Source organism: Ammospiza nelsoni, chromosome 17 (genome assembly GCF_027579445.1).
Source record: "Ammospiza nelsoni isolate bAmmNel1 chromosome 17, bAmmNel1.pri, whole genome shotgun sequence".
In the NCBI taxonomy this organism is placed as follows: domain Eukaryota; kingdom Metazoa; phylum Chordata; class Aves; order Passeriformes; family Passerellidae; genus Ammospiza; species Ammospiza nelsoni.
Genome location: NC_080649.1, coordinates 5,366,878 through 5,387,740, shown reverse-complemented (window position 1 = coordinate 5,387,740; position 20,863 = coordinate 5,366,878). Strand labels below are relative to the sequence as shown.

The 20,863-nt window shown below is 38.9% G+C and overlaps 2 protein-coding genes across 2 annotated transcripts in view; one reads left to right on the top strand and one right to left on the bottom strand.

The window, feature by feature from the left end:
- C17H7orf50 (chromosome 17 C7orf50 homolog) overlaps positions 1 to 20,863 on the bottom strand; it is a 119,583-nt gene that overhangs the window by 34,388 nt on the left and 64,332 nt on the right. The window lies entirely within an intron of this gene.
- Positions 1 to 20,863, top strand: part of GPR146 (G protein-coupled receptor 146) — a 48,719-nt gene that overhangs the window by 3,821 nt on the left and 24,035 nt on the right. The window contains exon 2 of the mRNA XM_059484121.1: positions 18,094 to 18,135. The gene's annotated coding sequence lies outside the window, so the exon portion shown is untranslated. The remainder of the gene's footprint in view (positions 1 to 18,093; positions 18,136 to 20,863) is intronic.

Sequence of the window (20,863 nt, the reverse complement as noted above, 5' to 3'; positions counted from 1 at the left end):
TCATTTCATGATTCAGTCACCCTAAAATAGACACCCACAGCAGCACTTGGAACATGAGCAGCCTCTCAACTGTCCTGCACCTTCATCCCGAGCATAAGGGATCAACAAGCTCAGCACAGGTCTTGCCTCTTGGTTTGCTTTAAAATCAGCTAAATTGTTTGGGAGACAGAGAACTGGACCCTCAGTCTGGCTGTGAAAAGAGAGACACCTTTCACCTTAAGCAAAATAAGGAAGAAATGTGATGGGCATTACTGATTTTTGCATTTGACTTCCTGCCTAGTGATAACCAGAGACGGATGACTGAGATTGTGACAATTAATTTGTGTGAAATGATCCTTTCTCTAAATATATATCAATTCCACTAGGAGACCTTTGAACACCTGCATGCAGAATTTGAAAATATTTAAAGAAACAAGTACTATAAAACTGTATTTCAGGCACAGTTCAGTTGCCACTGAACATCCTGCTTTAAGAAGTTCTTTCTCAAGGGCAATGGTAAAGGAGGAATGTTTTTAAGAGCTGGCATGAATTACACAATCAAACTTTCCTTCAGGTCTGCGTGCTGCTCTTCAAATCCCCATGAGCAAGTGAAAGTGGTACTTCACATGACTGGTAGGGAGAAAGAATTTGAATTTGTTTGTAAGTTTAAAATGGTCTCCTGAAAGTTCCTTAAGAAGATTCCATCCATAATTTTGAAAGTCTTTGAAAATAAAGTCTAACACATTCGAAAATCCTATTTATTTAGCAATGCTCTCCATGCTTTCTGTTCTTGCGAGCTCTCTGGTAACTATACATCTGTGAGAACAACTTTTAAGCTCTCCAAATTTATCACACAGCTGAAAATACTGAAATGACATCTGGTTTTTATAGCATCAGGTGTGCCTTCATTATGCGTTTGTGAGGCAGAGCAGAAAATTGAAAAACAATTATGATTTAAGAAGCTAAATTAAAACCTGTTGACTGTTTAGTAAAAATGCTCCATAAAACCTGTTTGTATTCCAGCAGACCCCACTGAAAAGCATCATTGTAAAAGCAGCACAAAACAAGGTGTTGGTAGTGTTTGCTTATTTTGGAATTAAGGCATCTAGAAAATTATCCTAAAATCAAATTGTATTAATTTGCATTTCAATAATAAGTAGCTTAAGCATATTTATAAAAGAAGTAGAGAATCTACATGGACAGAATTTACAACTCATGATAGTTTTAAAGCCAGGCTTTACCTGCTGAACTTACATTTTACATCTTTGATAAACCAAGTATAAACACAACAGGAAGCAACAGCTGCCCACGTAATTTCAAAGTTAAGTACAAAACAGAATGGAAAACTACAGATGGCATAAGATGTGAAATACAAGAAAGCCTGACTCGGCAACAGGAGGATTAAGTTTATCACATACCTGTTCTGTTATCACATAATTTTGCAGGGATCAAAAGAAAGTTTTAAGATAGGAACAACAAGGAACTTCTTCATGGCACACAGGGCAGCACAGGACTGGAGATGGCCATTAGAGAACACAGATGGTCAAAGGTAAATGTTTGAGTTGTTGCTGAACCAAGAGTCAACATTTCCATAGTGCACAGGGATAATGGCTACAGTGGGATTAGACTGCAGAGCTTTGGAAGTGAAGTAGTTTATGAAGTAGTTTATCTCCTTTTAAAAAGGAGAGCAAAGGAAGAGAGAGAGAAACAGCAAATGGAAGGTCCATCTCAAGGGAAATCCTGATCTTCAAAACAAAATTGTAAAAAATTAAGTAGTCTGGAAAAAAGCCAAGATGTCATAATTCATTGTTGAATGGCAACAGAAAAGCTTTGTATTTCTTTTTGTATTTGCAAACAATAAAATATACTTCGAAACAGAAAAATTAAACTAAAATGAAAATATTCTGCCTTAATGAGAAACATTCCATTATTGTGAATGTGAAATGAGCAAGCAGATATGATACTTCTCTGTTGAAGACTGAAGTAAAAGTCAATATGTTTCCTAAAACATGTTAAGTAAAATTGCAGTCTCCAAAGGAGAAAAAAAAATTAGGTTTCACAAAGAAATTTCCTTATCTTTTCTTTTTTTTAAACTTTCTTTAAAAAATAATGCTTTCCCTTGCATTACTGGGAGCTAAAATTGTACTGGAAGGTCATAAGGTGGAAAATGGAGATAAGATCTCCTGCCAGGGATGCAGGAAGCATGGTTACTGAAATGTGAAGTCAAGGACAACAGGGATCTCTGGAAAAATTAGGGAAGCCAGGAAAATCAGAACCTGTTTTTCTATTAAGATAGCAAAGACAAAACATTGAACTTCCTGCACAGATTCTTCCAGATTCACTGAGTGACCTCTTCAGTTATTTAAGGCTTTCATAAAATCTGTCATTGAACCTTAAAAACTTCTGACTCCAAAAATTCCAAAGCAGTTTTGAAGCACTGGCTTATCTCCCAATGTTCATGACCAACCAAGCATCCAGGAACAGTAAGTGGTGAAAATTCATGATAGATTCCTACTTTCAAGTTACAGAAAGTTGTCACAGCCGCATTTATATAACTTAAGTACTTCATTTCTTAAGTCTGCCATACCTTATGAACAATAGGAATAGAAAATCTGAAATAAATACAAAGAATGCATGAAACAGGGTCAGCAGCAAGGCCAGGAGAGATTGAGGTTGTGCAGAATGATGATAGACCTGGGCCCTACAGCTTCCACACAATGGAAAGCTGAGCTTAGCCACCAAAGGAATTCTGCAGCAGAGGAACAGTGAGCAAAGCTCCAAGTAGTAGGTAATAAAAATTTGCATAACATTTTTCAACTAGCTTGTAGTTATTTTAGGGCATCTGAGAGTTTAGAAAGGTACCACACCATGGTTTAACTACTGTAATTAACATAATTAACAGTTCTGGTCTATGCTTTCTAATGTTTAGGTGCATGATTCAATTCTAGTTGCAGTCAGGGTTTCTAAATTTCAAGTTTTTTTAAGCATCAGCAGAACATTCTATTACTGCATTGCTGGCTAGGTTTGGCCAAGGGTGAGATGTTGTGGTTAGCAATATCTGATCTGAGATGCAATTTCATAATTACTTCAAGGATTCCTGCCGTTCTAAAGAAGGCAGTGGGAATTATCTGAACAACCAGAAAAAGAACAACAGTGATATAAACTGAGAATTCAAACAGCACCTAAAATGGAGAGAAATGCATAAACTCTGCATACAGGAAGCCCTCACTGGCAAAATATATAGAATGTTCTTAAGCTGACAGTTTTATAACTCTAAATGGTTTCGCAAATGAAATCCAAACAAAAGAGCAGAGATGTACTCTAAATCACTCAGCAATTGCTAGTTAGAGAAACCAGCAACCACTAACTCCTGCAAACAAAAACAGTTGCCTTAGGAAAGCTTAATGAATGGGAAAGATGTCAGAGTTTTTGTTGTTCTTCTTTCAGCTTTATTTTTCTGTATTCCTGAATCTGTACACATAATGATTCAGTTCACCCTGACAAATACTGTATAACCAACTATCAATCACAGCAACTTTTTATATGTTGAGAGCAGTCAGATACCAAGTGATAAAGCGAGTTCAGGCAGAGGGCATATGTTAAGCAGCTGTGAGTCCTTTACTCTGTAACCTAAAAGCTTAATGTCATTACACAGAGCTCTGATTTCTTCCTTGCCTGCCTTACACTAGAATACCCACATTATATGGAATAGAGATTATTGACTTAATGGAAGAGATAGAGCCACATAGTGACTGCAGAGGAACAAACAATGTGCTTATAAATTAGATGGAGCTTATTCTGCTCACAGTGAAAGATTACACACCCAAGTGCTGCTGTTTAGGCTCTAAAGAAAGCTTTACACTTATTAATATAAATCTCAGGTAATAGTTTTAGGAACAATTTAAACCTGCAGAAGTCAGTACTGCTGCCAAAAGACACATTCCCCATCTCCCACCTCTTCCTTGGCACAAGTGTTTGCAGAGTTTTGTAAAGCCATGTGGGCAAAAATTACCTCTCTGCCCCCTCACAAAGGTTACTTTATTACCAAATCAGTTTGTTAATTTGATTCACTGTGAACATTTCTGCCAGCAAAAGGAGGAGGTGACAGAAAGGTGGAAGCAAGTGGAGGTGCAGCTTGTGGGATCCCATTTTTTGCACCCTCTGGCTGAAGACACCATTCCTTAAAATAAATGTGAAAGTGTAAAGTACGTAATATTGCTATGTGTATCCTACCTTTTACATACTGGGGTGATGAACTGCAGCTTGTCAACTCTCAAATTATCTCAGGTCATTTGGTATTTGTTGCTCTTTAGTAGCATCATGCATTGCTGTTTTGGGCTTTTAGTTATTTCCCTCTAATTTCAAAATTATGGTAGAGGTCTAGTGAAGGCAGAAAGCATCATTTTTGCTTCTAAGGGTCTGAACTCAGGTGTTTCATATTATTAAAAAAATATAAGTTTGATTTCTTGCAGACTCAAGCAAGTAAATTTAAAAAATTACAACAGACAGCCAGTATAGCAATTAATAGATGTCTAACAGTATGCAGGACTCACATTTCCACAATGCTGAGAGCATTTGTATAAGAGGGAAGTTCCCCTCTGTTCTCCACCCTCTCAGATGAGCTGCTGGTTCAGTGAGTTTCTCCTCTGGCTGCTGGAGCTGTGACTCCAGACCTGCAGTGTTTCCCTGTCCAGCACAGACTCTGGTTACCTGCCCATCAGAAACTCTGAGGCACAGCCAGGGAACAAACAGGCAGCTCCCACTGGAGCTGTCAAGGTTTTGCAGCCATTTCAAGGCACAAATCCAGTGAGAAGATGCTGGTCTCCTTCCTGCAGTGTCAAACGAGCAGGAAAATCCCCTTCACTCACTGCCTACCCATCAGTGCTCAATAAAAACATCAGAAACAAGTCTTCTGTGGCAAAAATTCGTGGGTTTTCTTGCTCATTCTGGAGTGGGTAATGGTAGCAGTCAATCATTGAACTGCTCCAGCAGTTTAACAGATGATGACTGAGTTCAAAATGAAATTTCACTTGTGTCATTTAGCTAATAAAACAAATAAATGCTGCCATCTAATAATAACTCATACCCATAATTTCATTAAGATACCTAATATAATAAAGAAAACAGGTTATCTTCATATACTGTGCAAATAAAAACATATTGCAAGATGTGGTCAAGTCAGCTCAAGAACAGCAAATGTTGCCATCCCCTGCCCTTCCCTTTGCTGCTCCTCTTGGACTTGCATCACAACATTCAGTTCAGCAATGACTCAAAACAAGTGGCCTGTTAGGAATTAACCTCGAGGATCCTTTAGAAAAGCCTCACCATTCTGTAAACAGAACATCCAAAAATCACCCAAGTCTGTAAGCTCACAGTGGGCACACACTGTGATAGGAGACACTACCAGCAGAACAGAACAGAGCAATTGTAAGAATCAACTGAGATTTTGATATCTTACTGCCAAAACTTTATTTTGGTCTATTTAAAACTCTTTGTCATAGGTAGGACACAAAAATGTCTTTTACATGCCTGTGTGTCTCTGAGTCCACTCCTGTTATTAGCTAGTTAGTAGAAAATCTTACCCTAACAGTGTGAAAAAGGAGTTCGCAGCTTCTACTTCCAGAGCAGAAAGAAGAATGGTATCTAATACCAGTGATTCAAACACTGCCAGGATCTTAAAGCCCAGCCATTGAGTTAGAAGTTAATTGACATCTTAATTGAGAATTTCCACCTGGGAACTGTGTTTATTTAGTGTCAGGACAGACTGTTCTGCTTTCTGAACCCACACACATAGAAACGTGTTTATCTCCAATTCAAACTAATATTTATCCCAAATTCAAACTGATGTTCAACTATCAAGTTATGTTTCTGCCAAATATATGTATATACATATATATATGTACTTCAGCCCATCAGTGTATCCACAGAAGAAGTAAGAACTTAAATTTGACACAGTGGTGTGACTTCCTCTTAAGTAAAAAGATAAAATAAAAAGAGTGTGAACTTCCACAGTTTAGTTGTTTCATGACAAACTAAAAAAAAAATTTAAAAATTAACCATTATTTTCATGGAAAGGGTTTTTTATTTTGACCACAGTACTTAGGGTCATCAGTGCAGAACTAATGACACAGAGAATTGTTCAGGTACAAAATGTCTAATTCTTCAAACATTTGGTTAATTTGTTTTCTAAACCTAAAGCAATATTTGATCAGTTGAACAAATACTTGAAATGCATTTGGCTAGTTATCTATTTAGAAAGAGAACAAGTTTATTTAAAAGGGTTTCTTTTACCCTTTGGTCACCATAGAACAAAAGTTACATTGAGCTCACAGGATTTTAGGAATTTTTAGGGGTTTTTTTAATCTGATCTCAGATTAGACTTCCTCAGAGATTATTGCTGTCAGGACACCAGTGATAATGGGAAATGTTTTAGGAGTAGGAGTGCTTTAACAGGAAAAGACATACCTGGTGTAAGAACTGATATGGCAAAACACTCTTCCTTAACCACTTAAGTAAGCAGAGCTGGTTTAGGATGTCTGTGTCATTGAGGTAAAAGGAACACACATTTGACAGTAGGAGCACACATATGAAAATACAAATATACAAAAGTTTACTAAAGACAAAATCTAAAGAAGTGAAAAGTGCAGTCATATCAAGGTTTGTTTTCAGTTTAAAACTGGCACATGTTCAAAAGACTGGAGACACAGTTGTTGCTTGAAAATGGATAATTAGCCTGAAACACCTCCTAAGCTGTTCAGCCAATAAATTTACTAGAAATAAAAGGAGAAAAATATCTAATACAGCTCCTCTTACAAGCAACTGTCAAGAGGTTTTTAGGCATTTTTATCTCTTCAGAGAGTAGATCTACTGCCAAACTGCCTGTATATCTTTCCTTTTTAAATAAAAAACTACTTTAGATCCACATTGGGAGGTGTCAGAAACATAACCCATATAACAGAGCACACAGACCTCTAAAGGCTTCTGAAATCCTTCATCCCTAGTAAAAGCCTTGTATCTTTCATTACTTTCCTTTTAGCTTCTTAGATTAAGGTTTGTATTTGGATTTCAGTCAAATTAGGCTTAATGTTCCTGGTACTGTCACAATTTCAAGTATTTTTAATTTTTCTAATTCTGTCCCAAAACTTTTAGAATTTAGAATTTTTGTCTTCCTTGCAAAGTTCTGTGGTTGCAGTAGGACACCAACTGCAGGTCCTCTGAAATTCTGAAGTTACACTGAGGGAGATGCCATTTGTGAATTCTGCTTTAGCATATGTTCACTATATAAAGTTATTTAAGTGCTGTACAATAAATAACACAGCAACATAAGCTTTCAACACATTTTGAAGTAAAGTCATAAAAACAGTCTTGTTTTGGCCAAAGTGCAAAAATTTATTCGCAACAAATGTTGCAAATAGGAAGCCACAAAATCCACTACAAAGACAGACAATTCCATAGCATTTCTGTGGCTCTTTCTCCACAATGATAAATCAGAATTTTAAAAACTAGGCCATCTAATACCTGACCTGCTGGGTTATCACTGTCTTTTGTAGCCTTGTCCCCATGGCACGTGCTCAGCTGTAGATGACAGCCAGCAGCATGAGGGATAAGCCACAGCAGCACTTCTGGTTCTTCATTAACACAGAACCCAGGGTACAAAGGGCTCCACAGCAAGTGGAGAGGAAAATGGATTTATGGTATCAGTACAGGCAATGCATTTTAAAGAGCTGGAGAGACTCCACAGTAATTAAGAACTTCTTGGGATAATCACTCACAGAGTGTATCTGGCTTGTGGTGACTCCCAGGCAGGGATCTTGCAGAAGTGAGTAATTAGAACCTATTACAATAAGATTAGGATGTCTTTGCCTGAACAAGCATTGGATATAGCATCATCCTTCAGGAAGAATGATGGGTGAAGGTGTTAGCTGCACTCCCACCAGTTCTTCTGGAAACTCTTAGGTGGAGAGGTGTCTGACAAAGCTGTAAAATTCTTTCAGTGCTCATGGGGACACTCTGGGTTACACACATGCGGCTTCTGCAGTTGGTTGGTTATTTAAGGACCACTGAGCAGGGCAGGTACCACTTTGGGTGGGAAGATCTCCAGGGTTAAGTGACAGGAACACTGCTCCTGGAGTGTTTGCTTGCCTGTGTCTGTCACTACAAGCAGCACTCGTTAGTTTTGGAGCACTGGGTGTCACCAACTGCCTGGTTTGAATTTTCTATGATACCTGGATTATTTCAGGAGCTTCTAGTGTAAGATGCCAGCTGGATCACTGGCTTAGGCTTTGCTTTGTAGCCTACTGAAAAAAGTGACCTGCAGTCACATTCCCTTCTCCTCAGCCTTTGAGTGAGGTGAATTGAGGAGGGGGAAGGACTAAAAATAAATGGAAAGCTCATAATGCTAATTCAGTTTTGAATGCTCACAGAGCTCACATGGCTGACATGAAATCCCTCACAATTGTGAGTAATTAAGAACTGGAACTCAACAAATAAGAAGTGTTTGTAGGCAAAACCACAACTGGATCCTCCCTTGAAGCAAAACTGTCTGGTAAGGTCTGGACTTCCATATTTTCTCATGTTATTTTCTGAAGGCATCTCAGTTCAAATTGTTTCCTGATCAAAGATAACATATGGCACCAAAAAGAAATGAGTCTCTCCAGAGCTGCCAACTCACTGCACCTTCAGCACTGAATCACAGCAGAACCTTTAAACTGGAATGTTTCTGAAATGCCAAGTCTAATGCAGATACCAACACTAAACTTACTGTGCTGTGCCCAAAAACTGCAAGAAATTAAACAAAAGAATTCATAAGCTCTACAAAGAAGATCTGTGTACCTTACCCTGGGAACAGTATTATCAAATTAAAGAAAGGAAACATTAGCCTTTTTCTACTTTAAGAAACAGGAGGAAACAAAAATCTTTGACTACAACTCTCTTTCTCAGCATCAGATTCATTATACCAAGTAATCACAAATCTGTCTATTTCTGGTTACTGAAAGACTTGTGGGCTAATATAGGGGGAGAAAATCACTAAAGAAGTCAGATTTCTTCCATACTGTTCTTACAATATGGATGACACAAATGTAATAATTTTAATTTCTTCATTTGGAATGGTATCTCTCATATAGTTTGTTCTTTCTGCTCTGATTCACCCCCATATAAAAACCTCCAAATTATAAAAATACATTAATATTTTAGCATTTTTGGATTTACTGCATTTTTCGTTGCTTTATCAGGCCTTAAATCCTAGGAATGCCCTTCTCTGCCTGAAAGAAGAAAATACCCTCTTATGTACCCATGCAAAAAGAACATTTGTATTCAATCCTTTTAGCTGCAAAATCAAATGCCCCTGATGGAACACAAAAAGGAATCAACATCAGACATACATTTGAAACACATTACACAAGTGATTAAAGAAAAAAGGAAGAAATCTAAAATAAACCTACTTGCATAACAGCCTGTGCACAACCCCTTGAGATTTTAGAGTGCGATAAATATGTTTCAGACTGTGCCACTAATGTGATGTTTTAATGGTGTGAGAATGATAAACAAAACTTCTTAGAGATAGATAATAAATGATAGAAGTCTGCTATACAATTCAAAGGCTCAAATAAACAAATCTGCATTGATCTTTTTCTGCCAAGAGTGGACATCTCACCAAACCTGGTGATGGATGCAAGAGAGTTGAAAATGTTGTCACTTTTTCTGGACAAGAAAGCAAAACCACAGAAACCAGCAGGAGAAGCAGCCAAGTTTAGGCACCACATTTGGCTACATATATTTATATCCTATAAATACACAGGCAGCATCTAAACAAGGATACAATTGTCATTCCCTTTGTAAGAAAATGATTAGTTGTACTATGCTAATAACATGCTCTGAAGTAGCGAGGAATCAGAATCGATTTTCATGAAGTAATACCAGAATGTGATTCCACACTTCAGTAATAATATTTTCTGCTGTCAATGTGCAACAAAGATGTTTGCAGCCAAGGGATGGTCAATAGAGAGCCAGGGAATTATGCAGCATCTGGTCCAAGCCAGTTAGGAGTGAGGGCAGGGGAGGAGGACACGGAGGACACGTTCTGAGCTACGATGGCTTACGCTGATAAGGGAACTGGCTGGAAGTACTCCTTGGATGAGCTCATTTCATACTGTGAGCATGATGCTATCACTGAAGTGCTTAAAATGAAAGCCAGCACACTGATTCCCGTTATTTTGCTTGATTCAGGGAAAAAAAAAATCTTTTACACTGAAAGAAATGAGTTTTCATTCTTATCACGAAGTGTGAGTTACACAATATATCATCACAGGAATTGCACGTCCCAAGAAAAAACTCTTGATTTCATTTAATTTAAAATGAGACAGAACTGGGTCAATTTGATATACCATCATGACTGCTTTGTTTATCAACAAAAACCATGTACTATTGCCCGTAACTCAGTTTTAAGAGTATATTATCTCGCTGTTTTATAATCAAGATTGTTTTTACTACTGGAAATTATATAAGCTTGGACAAGGATAACATTCAACATTATCAACTGGAAGGCACCAGAGTTATGATTTCTAGGCACAAGTTGTAATTGGATTGGAAGGCAAAGTTCAAGAAAACAGTAATACTCTTGTGTATTAACAGAAGGCCTGTTCTGCTCTGTAGTGCTCTACCCAAGGCCATTTCCTTCCTTAATATTAAAATTCTAATCAGCCTTCATTTCATCTGCAAAAATTTATGACCTAGTCCATGTTCTGTGTATAGATTTAGAAACAAACAGACCTGGAATATGAGACCCAGCATGTTATAAATTCTCAATTCAACTATAAAAATCTGTACAAGCACAGGGGGAGAATGTTTAAAACACACTGAGTTCCCCACTGTGCCACACAGTGAATTATGGCTATGAACTCTGCAAATGTCTTAGTCTCTTAATACAGCTGTATTAATTCCAGATTTGATATTAAGATCCTAGATATCAAACCCTGAGGAAACTGGACTCACTGTAGAAGATATGGAAATGGAGAACTATAACCACAAGAAGAAATTCTTCACAAATTTACCTTCAACAGTGCTTTCCAAACTACAGGGCACTCGCTGCAAGCAATGTGCCTGTTTATTCTGAGTGGTTTGTAGGAGCTGCCAGAAAACCTGAGCATGTTCTCCTAAGCACTGCTGCTGTTTAAGTCAGTGCCTTTGGCAGGATCTGTGTTTGAGGATTTCCAGAATACTGGAAAGTAAGCTGCTGCTTCTAAACAGAGAAAATAGTTAGCTCACTCAAACCCTTAGCTGTTGGGGTTTTTTTTTTTGCTCTCAAGGAGACACCTCTGACTTGAGTATCATATCTCAAAATTAAGCCAACAGCAAAGACGAGGAAAAGGAAGTTTGGGAAACGGAACAAAAGAATGTTTACTCTGCAAGGTAAATCAGGGAAATGGCTAGAAGGGCAGAATTACAAACCTAAATGCTTGAGTCTCCAAACAAAACATTAAAACATGAAGCTCACTCTTCAAAAGAGCAGCAACAAACCCTGAGGATCACAAGTGTAAGGGTACGCATCGTCTTCATGCCTCGACATAGCTCCAGAGTCGGTATTTATGTCAAAACAAATGGGTGGGCCACTGAGAACTGTGATGTGGCAAATCAACCACACCACTTCCTCCTTGTTGCAAAATCCCATTCTTCTTTTCTGTCTCAACAATACATTCAGCCCACCTCCAGCTTCTCCCTGCTGGAGCACTACACCACTCACCATCCTCTGCTCAAACTCCCTTCCGCAATCCTTCCCCTCTGGGGGAAGGTGCACACCTCCCAGTCAGCAACCTCTGCTGCTGAGGACAGGCTGGAAGGCAGCTCTGTGTCGTTAGCTGAGAGATAACCATGTGCCATCAGGCAGGTACCAGCACAGGAGGCAATGCAGGCATCCCAGTGACTGGAGGTGGTCACATTTGGCTGGTGGCAGGAAAGTGCCCACGTTCAACGCGCCAGGAGAGCCAGGGGCAAACACATCCCCCATTTGGAGCTGCCTGGCCACACATGGTGCCATCGAGCTGTCAGCAGGTCACAGAAAGTGCTCTTCAGCCATCAGCTCTGCAGATCTGACAGAGAGATGTGTGAAATGTCAGCTCTCTGTGTGAATATAAATAAACTCAGGTCAGCCTTCAAGGCTGGGACATTGAAGTCTAATATGGGATGGGTTGAATCTTAGGGTGCATAAATAATTTTCAGTGACCATGTCAAAAAAAGGAAGGGATGGTGAAGTGCAAGAAACTGCTCCAGCTGGTCATGGAACCACTGCTAAGGAATTCAGCCAAGTCCCCAGGCCACAGCACTGCCTTCAGACACCAACACCAGCTTTTAAATCCAGAATGGCTCCACTGCCTTACACTAAAGTCAGAACCAGTTTGTTACAATACCCTGGGAGGGAGAGGAAATAGGAGGAAAAGAAACCTCACTCAGTCCATGCAGGTTGGCAGGAAGTAGAATTGCCCAAAATCCATCAACTGAAATTGCATGTTAATTGTAAGGTAATTTTCAGTATTTGAATACCATTTCCTCTGCACTTTTCCACTCCACAAGACAAACCTGACAATTAGAAGGAGCTCTGTGGGTGCCCTCACACTGATCCACCTGCAGGTTACCAACACACAGGTGTTGATTTGCCAAACTTAGCATCCTGCAGATGCTGTTCCAGCAGGTGCTGCTGGGGCCACTTCTATTTCAGACTGCACAAGCAGTTCACTGACTGCCCAACAGCTCTAAACTACATTTGGGAAAGCATCCCAGCTCTCAAACTTTGTTTAGTCTCTCTGAGAATCTAAGAATAACTAAATAAGAAAATTTATAAAATATCACTACAAACAAGCAGTTGTAGAAAGTGGAAGTTAAGAATGTAATTAGATTATGACATTTATAAACTTAATCATAAAAATATAATTCTAAAAATTAGAGCCTGTAAATGAATCCTCATTTATGTAACAAGCAATAAAAAAATCTCATAGCACATATTAGCAATTGAGACTGACCTTCAGTGACTGGGTACATAAGCAAACCCTCTTGGGTGATTTTTCACTTCTGCTATGTCTCAGTCTCTTCAATAAAAGGTGGGTTTGCAGATGCTGGGGAATATTTGGGTTTTTTTGTATTTAATGGACTACAGCCATGGCAAAGACTGTTTCTCTTTTTCTTTCTTTTTTTTTTTTTAATTTTACACATCTAAAGGTATCTTTAAAGATCAAGTATTTTTAGAAAGGATGTGGCACAGCTTTTATTCTGCCTGCTTGTTGCATAAGATTTCTCTAATGCAACAAGTTACAAGGAAAGACACTAAACTCTGACATTAATATTACTGTTGTGGAGAGCAGACACACAGTAGTGAAGGCAGCATCTGCCACTTGGAAACCAGCTGAGTGACTTCAAACCTGGCACTTGTGCAAATCTGTGTGTACTATAATCTAACATAAAAATATTAATTGAGAAGCATATAAAGTTAGGCTTGTCAGCCTTAATATTTTATGGTGATTTGAGTAGGGCCAGAGAATAAGATAAGTATCTTTACAAATCCAGTTGGCTTTACTTCAAATGCAAAAGTTTCTAAGCTGCACAAGAACAGGAGCCCTTTAAAATCAAATTTTGGGTGCAAAGCCAACTGAGTACTGCTCATCATCTTGTACTCCAAATCCTGTCTGCAGCAACCGTTTTTGGTGAGCTCACTGTACTTCCCTGAAATACTGTACAACATACAATTATTTTTGCAAGAATCTGAGGGTTTTTTTGTATCAGAGCTACATTCATCTCAGGGACAATCTCTAATTATTGTATTTAAAACAAGTTCTGATTTTTTAGGTTTACACTGATGAAATATTTTCATTGGCACTGATAAGTTAAAGATTACTGGAGATTTCTTTGCAGCTTTTAATCAAGCTGGTCAGTATTCCGCATTTAACAGTGCAGATCAGCTTAATTCATTTAGCAGCTAAAACTTGGAGTGAACAATGAGTATTTTCAAAACAAATACATCAAGTTAAATTAAGCAGGGGCAGTTGTGGTTCATCTGAATCATATGGCTCCAGATTTCAAATCTAAGCTAAGGAAATAGAGGTTATGACATCCTGCAGCTGCAACAAGTCGTGTTCATAAAGCAACATTAAATCAAGACCACTTGGCCAGTTCAGGCAGTTGCTTGTGTGGAAGTGAATGATCCCATGGGAACATTAAAAAAAAAATAAAAGTTCTGGTGTCCTAGCCAAACCCCCCTTCCTTCACTTAATGCTACCAGGGACTAAGTTTCTTCAGAGCAAATGACCGTGGACGCTTGTTGCCAAGTAATTGCTACTGATTTATTTACATCCAATAACAGGGAACACCAATCAAACACTTGGCAAAATACCCGGGCAAGTAAATTAGAAATGGTCCTCCCATGCTACACAAATGCCAAGTGCCTGAGGCTGCTCCTGGGTACTCTGGTTTTCAGAAAGATCCTCTGGGTGATTTGATTGACCATAATGCCACACAAATGGCCACAGGGACACATCAGTGGCAGGGAGAAGCAGCTGGAGCTTTCTCGAGGCAGTGGTGTGGGTGCTGCAAGTTAAGGGCACAGCACTACACAGATAATCAAGTTTTCCTTCAGCAGGAAGGCTCAGGAAGGAAGAAAGGATTGGGTCTGGAAATATTATTTTCCAGTCTCCCATTTTGTAGCATTCATCCCTGGAAGTAAGGCCAGGTGTGATGGAGCTCTGAGCAACCTGGTCTGGTGTGTCCACAGCAGTGGGGATGAAGTAAAAGATCTTTAAGGTCTCTTAAAACCCAGGCAGCTCTGGGAGTCTATGATTTTAAGATCTGTTTATTGATACAATAAGTACTGATAAAATATCTGAGAGTTGGCATTTTCAATCAGAGCAGATGGAAAGACTTTTCCAAAATTTTGTGAGCAAGTACTGGTGGCTGAAGCATTTACTGCTCCCCTGAGCACCAGGGAAAAAAGTGCCTGTAGTTTTTCCCTTTTTTCTACTCTTTTTTTTCCCCTTTCTTTTTTTTTAAGCAGGGAGGAAGCACAAAACAGTAGTACTGATTGAGACTTTCATGACACTATCTGGATGCCAGTGTCATGCTGTGTAAATATGTGGATCCATTAGACAATTGTTGGAAGCAGTGAATTCCAAATTTGATCTAGTGATAGGACTCCTGCTGTTTGGAAAAAAAAAATGGGGTTGCGAAACCACACAAGGAAAACACTTTAGACTTCTTAAGAAAAAAAAGAAAAGGCAAAGCACAGCGTCAACAAGGATGTCCTGGATGGCCTGCAGATCCTGACACACAGAAAAAAACACCTAAGCTCTTGGCTTTATAACTTTGTAAAACTTTGTCCAACTTGAAAGGATAAAAATATTTGCATAGAGAAAAATTCATGTTCACATGCAGAATACAAAATATTTTCCTTGCTAAAGGACAATCTGCACCAGTGATTTGTATCTCCTTGCACATTTCTTGTGCAAGCTCCTGCTGGAACTGCAGCTGGAGCTCTCCAGAATTCCCAGTGATGCTGGCTGGGGAAGGGAGTGGTACTTAACTGCCTTCCTTTGCTTTGTGCTGGCAAAGCAGCACTTCTTGCATGTAGTACTTAATGGCCTAAAACACACGTTGAAATTAACTCCCTCATTAGCTACATGGCTGTTACTCCTTATCACTTTCATTTCTCTTAATTATAGCACTGCAAAATTTTATGTTCTGATTCAGAATTCTGCATGATTAATACAATACATTAATTATATTTCTTAGAATATAAAACACAGGCCTCATGAATAAAAGTATAATTACACATGACCTTTGAAATCATACTCCATTCTTTAAGCTATCTAGAAATAACTATGCTCACTCTGCCCATGCAACAATTTCATTTCAAACTGATTAACCAGCATTTTATTCCACTCAAGTTGACTACATTAAAACAAAAACCAGTTGAGTTCAGCTCCCAGCAAAACTGCAAACCCACTTTAAGGCTGTCCCTACAGAACTTGTTATTCATCTCCACAGACTTACAGATTTAAAGAGCCCTGTGTACAGCTCAGCATTCCCATTATGATTCATGTTGTGATTTAATCAATCCTGAAACATTATTTACTACATAAAAGAAATTGTACTCCAACAGCAAGGATCAGAAAGCAAAAGAATCAATGCAGGAGGGCTACTGAGGAAGGAAGGAGGAAAGCAGTGAGTCAGTCCCACGTTATCCTTGGGAGCTGCAGCAGGTCAGCAGTAGCAAAGCTGCTCTTTGGAGGCTGCTGGGTGACCACAGAGCCTTTCTGCAAGCCAGCCCTAGGAACTCCATGGGCACACAGCAGTGATCCCAGCACTGCACATTGCTGTGCGTATAAAGAAACCTGTGCAAGTGTGCCAGCTGAATTCAACAATTCCCATGTCTAACTCTAGTGATTCCCATGCCCACGTGGAGATGAGCCAACAGGACACAACTAAAGCTCTGGAGGCCTGCATTACTCAGGGGGAGCATCTCCTGCAGCCTGTCCTTACACAGCTGGAGCTCCCAGAGCTCCAGATGTGTCCCAGCTGTGTCCAGGTGGGACTTCAGCAGTGACAGGCACCAGGACAAGCTCTCCACAATCAGTTTCTGCTCTAAAGCATGGGGCAGCTGTCCCACTACTTGCCTGAATGTGACTTAAATTTGCATGGAAGTATGAACAGAACAGCTGCTCCTTCTTTGCCTGGATTTGTGTCTGATTTATTTTTGTTCTTGAGAAGTGAGGCCAGCCAGAGACTGTGATGAGCCAGCCACTACTGCAGGGTTTTACAGCCACCAGAGTTGGTGTTGGGCATTTCCACCTGTGTGGCACATCACAAAGTCATGTTAGCCATGGAAATCCCTTTCTCTTAGGACCAAGACCACATAAAAATAGTAACAGTTTGTCTTTCTATTTACTATTCTCCATCAAACTATGAAACTAAAATTGCAAGCAAAATACTGGTTGCACTGTTTGTTTTTCTTGGGCCCTTAAATGCCAACCACAAGATGTCAAACAGAGGGCAGAGAGAGGCCAAGGAGAGCAGGGGAGCTGGGGAGCCCTGACTGGAAAATGTCGTAGTAATAACCATAACTGGTGCTGATAGTAGACAAAAAATCATTTGATCAGAATGAGATCAAATCTTTTATAGACCAGCTCTGAATCTCTCAATAAAACTTTAATACAAGAAAGAATGAAGTGGCACAGACAGCTATCTTAAAACATTTTTCCCAGATTAAGTATTCTACTTACCTCAAAATTCAGTCATAATTAAGTACCATTGAACAAGTTAATCTTTATTTTTAGGGGAGAACTCAGCTACTCTTATTAAAGTTTGCCTTTCTCTACAAATATTAGTGTTCAATCATTAATCTCAGCTCAAACCTCTTTAATTCCTTACATATGCTTGTTTGTTTTTTTTTCTGTACTGCAATACATATGGAAATTAGTGTTTTATTTATTTCTTCTTCTCCTTTAGATAAGTTGGATCTTATCTAAAGATACACTGAAATGGTGGTTATAAATTTCGAGTGGACAGATATATTACACTCTTTATAATGCAATAAAATATAATTCTCTATATTTTTTCCCCTTGGCATGCAAAGGAGCAAACACATACTCAGTAAAGTGAATTAATGTGACACTGCGTGCCAAACCCACCACTTCTAGCAGTAACAAACCAAAGTGACATTTATCGTGGTTTCCCATTACAGAACAAATATTTCATATTGGGACTGTTACATGTCAGTTTTAACCCACCAAGCATGACATTTTTAATGAGGAGAAGGAAGTTATGGGTATATTTTTAGATCAATCTGCAGCTTTTATCCAAGATCTTCAGTTCACCTCACAAGTGTAAATAAAACCATCAGCCCCACTGTGAGGCATTACAGCATCAAACACCATGAACAATTATGTTACAGCTTCTCTAATCACTGGATGAAAACACTGGGTACTGTAAATGCTACACAGGGATCGTATAGGGAGATGCAAGACACATAAATGAAAGTGATCTGTATTTACCAGATTTGATTAAATTTTATTTTCATTTCTTTCAATCACCTAGAAGTAACTGTTTCACTTTTTTTTTTCCCTTTTCTCCTCCCAGTGGCTCCATCTCAGACTGATATTCTCCTGGGCTGCACCTCATGTAAGTAGAGCTGTAGCAATACAGTGTGATTATTACTGTGCATGCTTATTTCATCAATGTAAAACTGTGAAAATATTTACCAAAACTGGGACTTCTAGACCTGATACTTATTTCTGTAAAAAGGTACTGGATTACCAAGACTGAAAACATAGCTAAGATAAATGGTATTAACTCTCCGATTGTCCTTCTCAAAGATCACAAAGCTGCCACCTAAACAGTTTCATAAAGTTACATTCAATTTACTAAGTTTGTGAAATCTGGAAGTGTGGAAGTGTCCCATCATCCTTGATGCACTCCAGGGTTCTTTGCCGGGCAGGGAAACCTCTGGAGAAACAGCCTGGAAGCACATCAGAAGGTTTAATTGGGATTACTTCTGCAAACTGCTTCCCAAGGCATGTGAAGCAGGAATGGAGGCTGCAAAGCCTTCCTGGGAGAGCATCCTGAGGGTTTAACATGCCTTGGAAGCCCACAGCCCCTGGGAATGAGTGTCACTCACAAGGGCTGAGCAGGGAGAAAGGGAAAGGCAAAGCCAAAGCCAAGCCCTTGTTGGCTCAGCAGGGAAGATGCACCTTTAGGAAAGACTTCTAATCTAAACTTAATCTGTTTAGATTTAGAGGACAGACAGAAAACTTCATCTTGTCTTCTTCAAGAGGCCAATTAATTCCATTCATGTGAGCACTTATGGTGGAAACACCACCAAAACTCTCAGGGGGTATTTGCACACAACAAAAGAACATTCTTGGGTACAAGGGGTGGCACCTGTTCAGCACGGAGAGGAACAGGGGACTTGTACAGCCCAGTCTAATGAGCAAAGGATGAGAAGCTAGAAATTATTTAATGTTAATTCCAGCTCTGCCAGTACCAGCTGCTGTTCTGTCACCCTCAGCAGGTCACCTCATCTTTTTCATATTCTCCTATGTACAATAAACATTTTGGTGCCCAGTGCCCAACTCCCAGTTTAACATTCTAGTGAAATGCACTGCCTCCCTTTACTTTGATAAAGTACAGTCTGCATCAATAGTAATACTTCTTAAAAATATCTTTCCAACTGTTGTGAAACAGGAGCTGACTGTTTATGGAGTACTTATTTTTTATGTCAGTTTACTATAGGGCCTCTTTACCCACAGGCCTTTACAGCTGGAGGCCCCAAGGCATTTTTTGGGAGTGGAAACTTTTTGAGTTCAGCTCTTAACAAATTTCCAGCCTGCAGTATGTTTTTCATTAGTCTACATGGTGTTATAATAAATGATGCACTTCCTCTTTCATTTTATGATTTTTTCTTTAAACATACAACAATTTTTCTGTGTCTGTTTTTTATTACTTTCAATATACTCAACCACACTAATCTGAGATACTGTGTATAAGATCAGAAAGGATATACTGAATAAGATATCAGCTACAGCAAGACAAGCTTTTAAGTTTAAATTCTTCACTGAAGGCTAGTCATAAACCCATTACTTGCATGCAGCTCCGTGGGCAACCACTACTTTAGAAGCTATTGTTAAAAAAAAAAAATCTGTTACCCTAAAACCTAGACTTGGTGTAGAAGAGGCTCCTTCAGCATACTCACCTGCAAGATACGCAGCTACAAAAGTCTGATCCCACTGGCAGTTCTCCACTGCAGATCCCACAGTAGGTGTTTGTTTGCCTGCTTTAAATATATTTTTATATAGTTGATACATACACATTTTAAGACAGCCTTCCTTCTATATTTTCCCTCTCTCTGTAATTTTTAATAAGAATGTATTCCTGGGGGCTGACAGCACCAGGAAATTCAGTCTATGCCAACAAGAAGAGATTCCAGTCAAACATCATCATGTCTGGCATACTGTGTTTCATTTACAAATCTTTGATTTTTAAATGAATGGCAGTTCAAAGTACACATGAAACACAGATACTTTCTGCTTATGTACATAGAGATTGTTAGAGATTAAACCACTTTTTAATTAAAGACTTAAGCAGGTGTCAGTTCATGGTACTCTCTGAATTTGGTTTAAGAAGATGTATGTTCCACAGTTACCCAGCAGCACATTAAATACAAGTAGAATCAAAGAGACTTTCCTAAACAAAGCCAAGAAAAGCTACTTTGTAAGAGAGTTTGAAGTTTGCTGCTACTGATCTGTCATTTATGGAATGTCACATACTTACTTGGGAAACATTTTAGAACACTTACAAAATAAACAAACCCCCAGCAAACAGCCCCGTGAGACAGAGCCCCGGGCCACACATGTTGTGCTCACTTCAGTGGCGTTTTGCTGTGCCTCTGTTTATGGATCTAACTACCCAGAGTTAATTTGCAGTATCAAGGCCTAAACCAGATAATTTCAGAGCATTCTGGACTCAAATAACAAGAGTTTAAACATGGAAATGGAACTACTTCCAAATAGTTTTTCTCTATGTCATGCTTCAGAGTGAGAGCAATATGAGTGGCACCCTGTTTCACCATTACTCAAAGATTCTTCATTTCTTTTTTTAAAAGAAAATCCAAAGATTAATTTAAAGCCATCTGATGAAAATACCTTAATATTTACCTTCATATTTTGTTGTAATATATAGTGAATTCAAGCGATTTCAAAAGTTATCCTGGATGCTATTCATTTCAGGATGTTAAATATTGGCTCTCAGAAATTTCCATTACACATTGTCTGACAATATTTGCTGCTCTGGAGTACATGAACTGACTTTTAATTCTCACAGAGGTAATGATAATAAAATTTGTAAAAGTTGG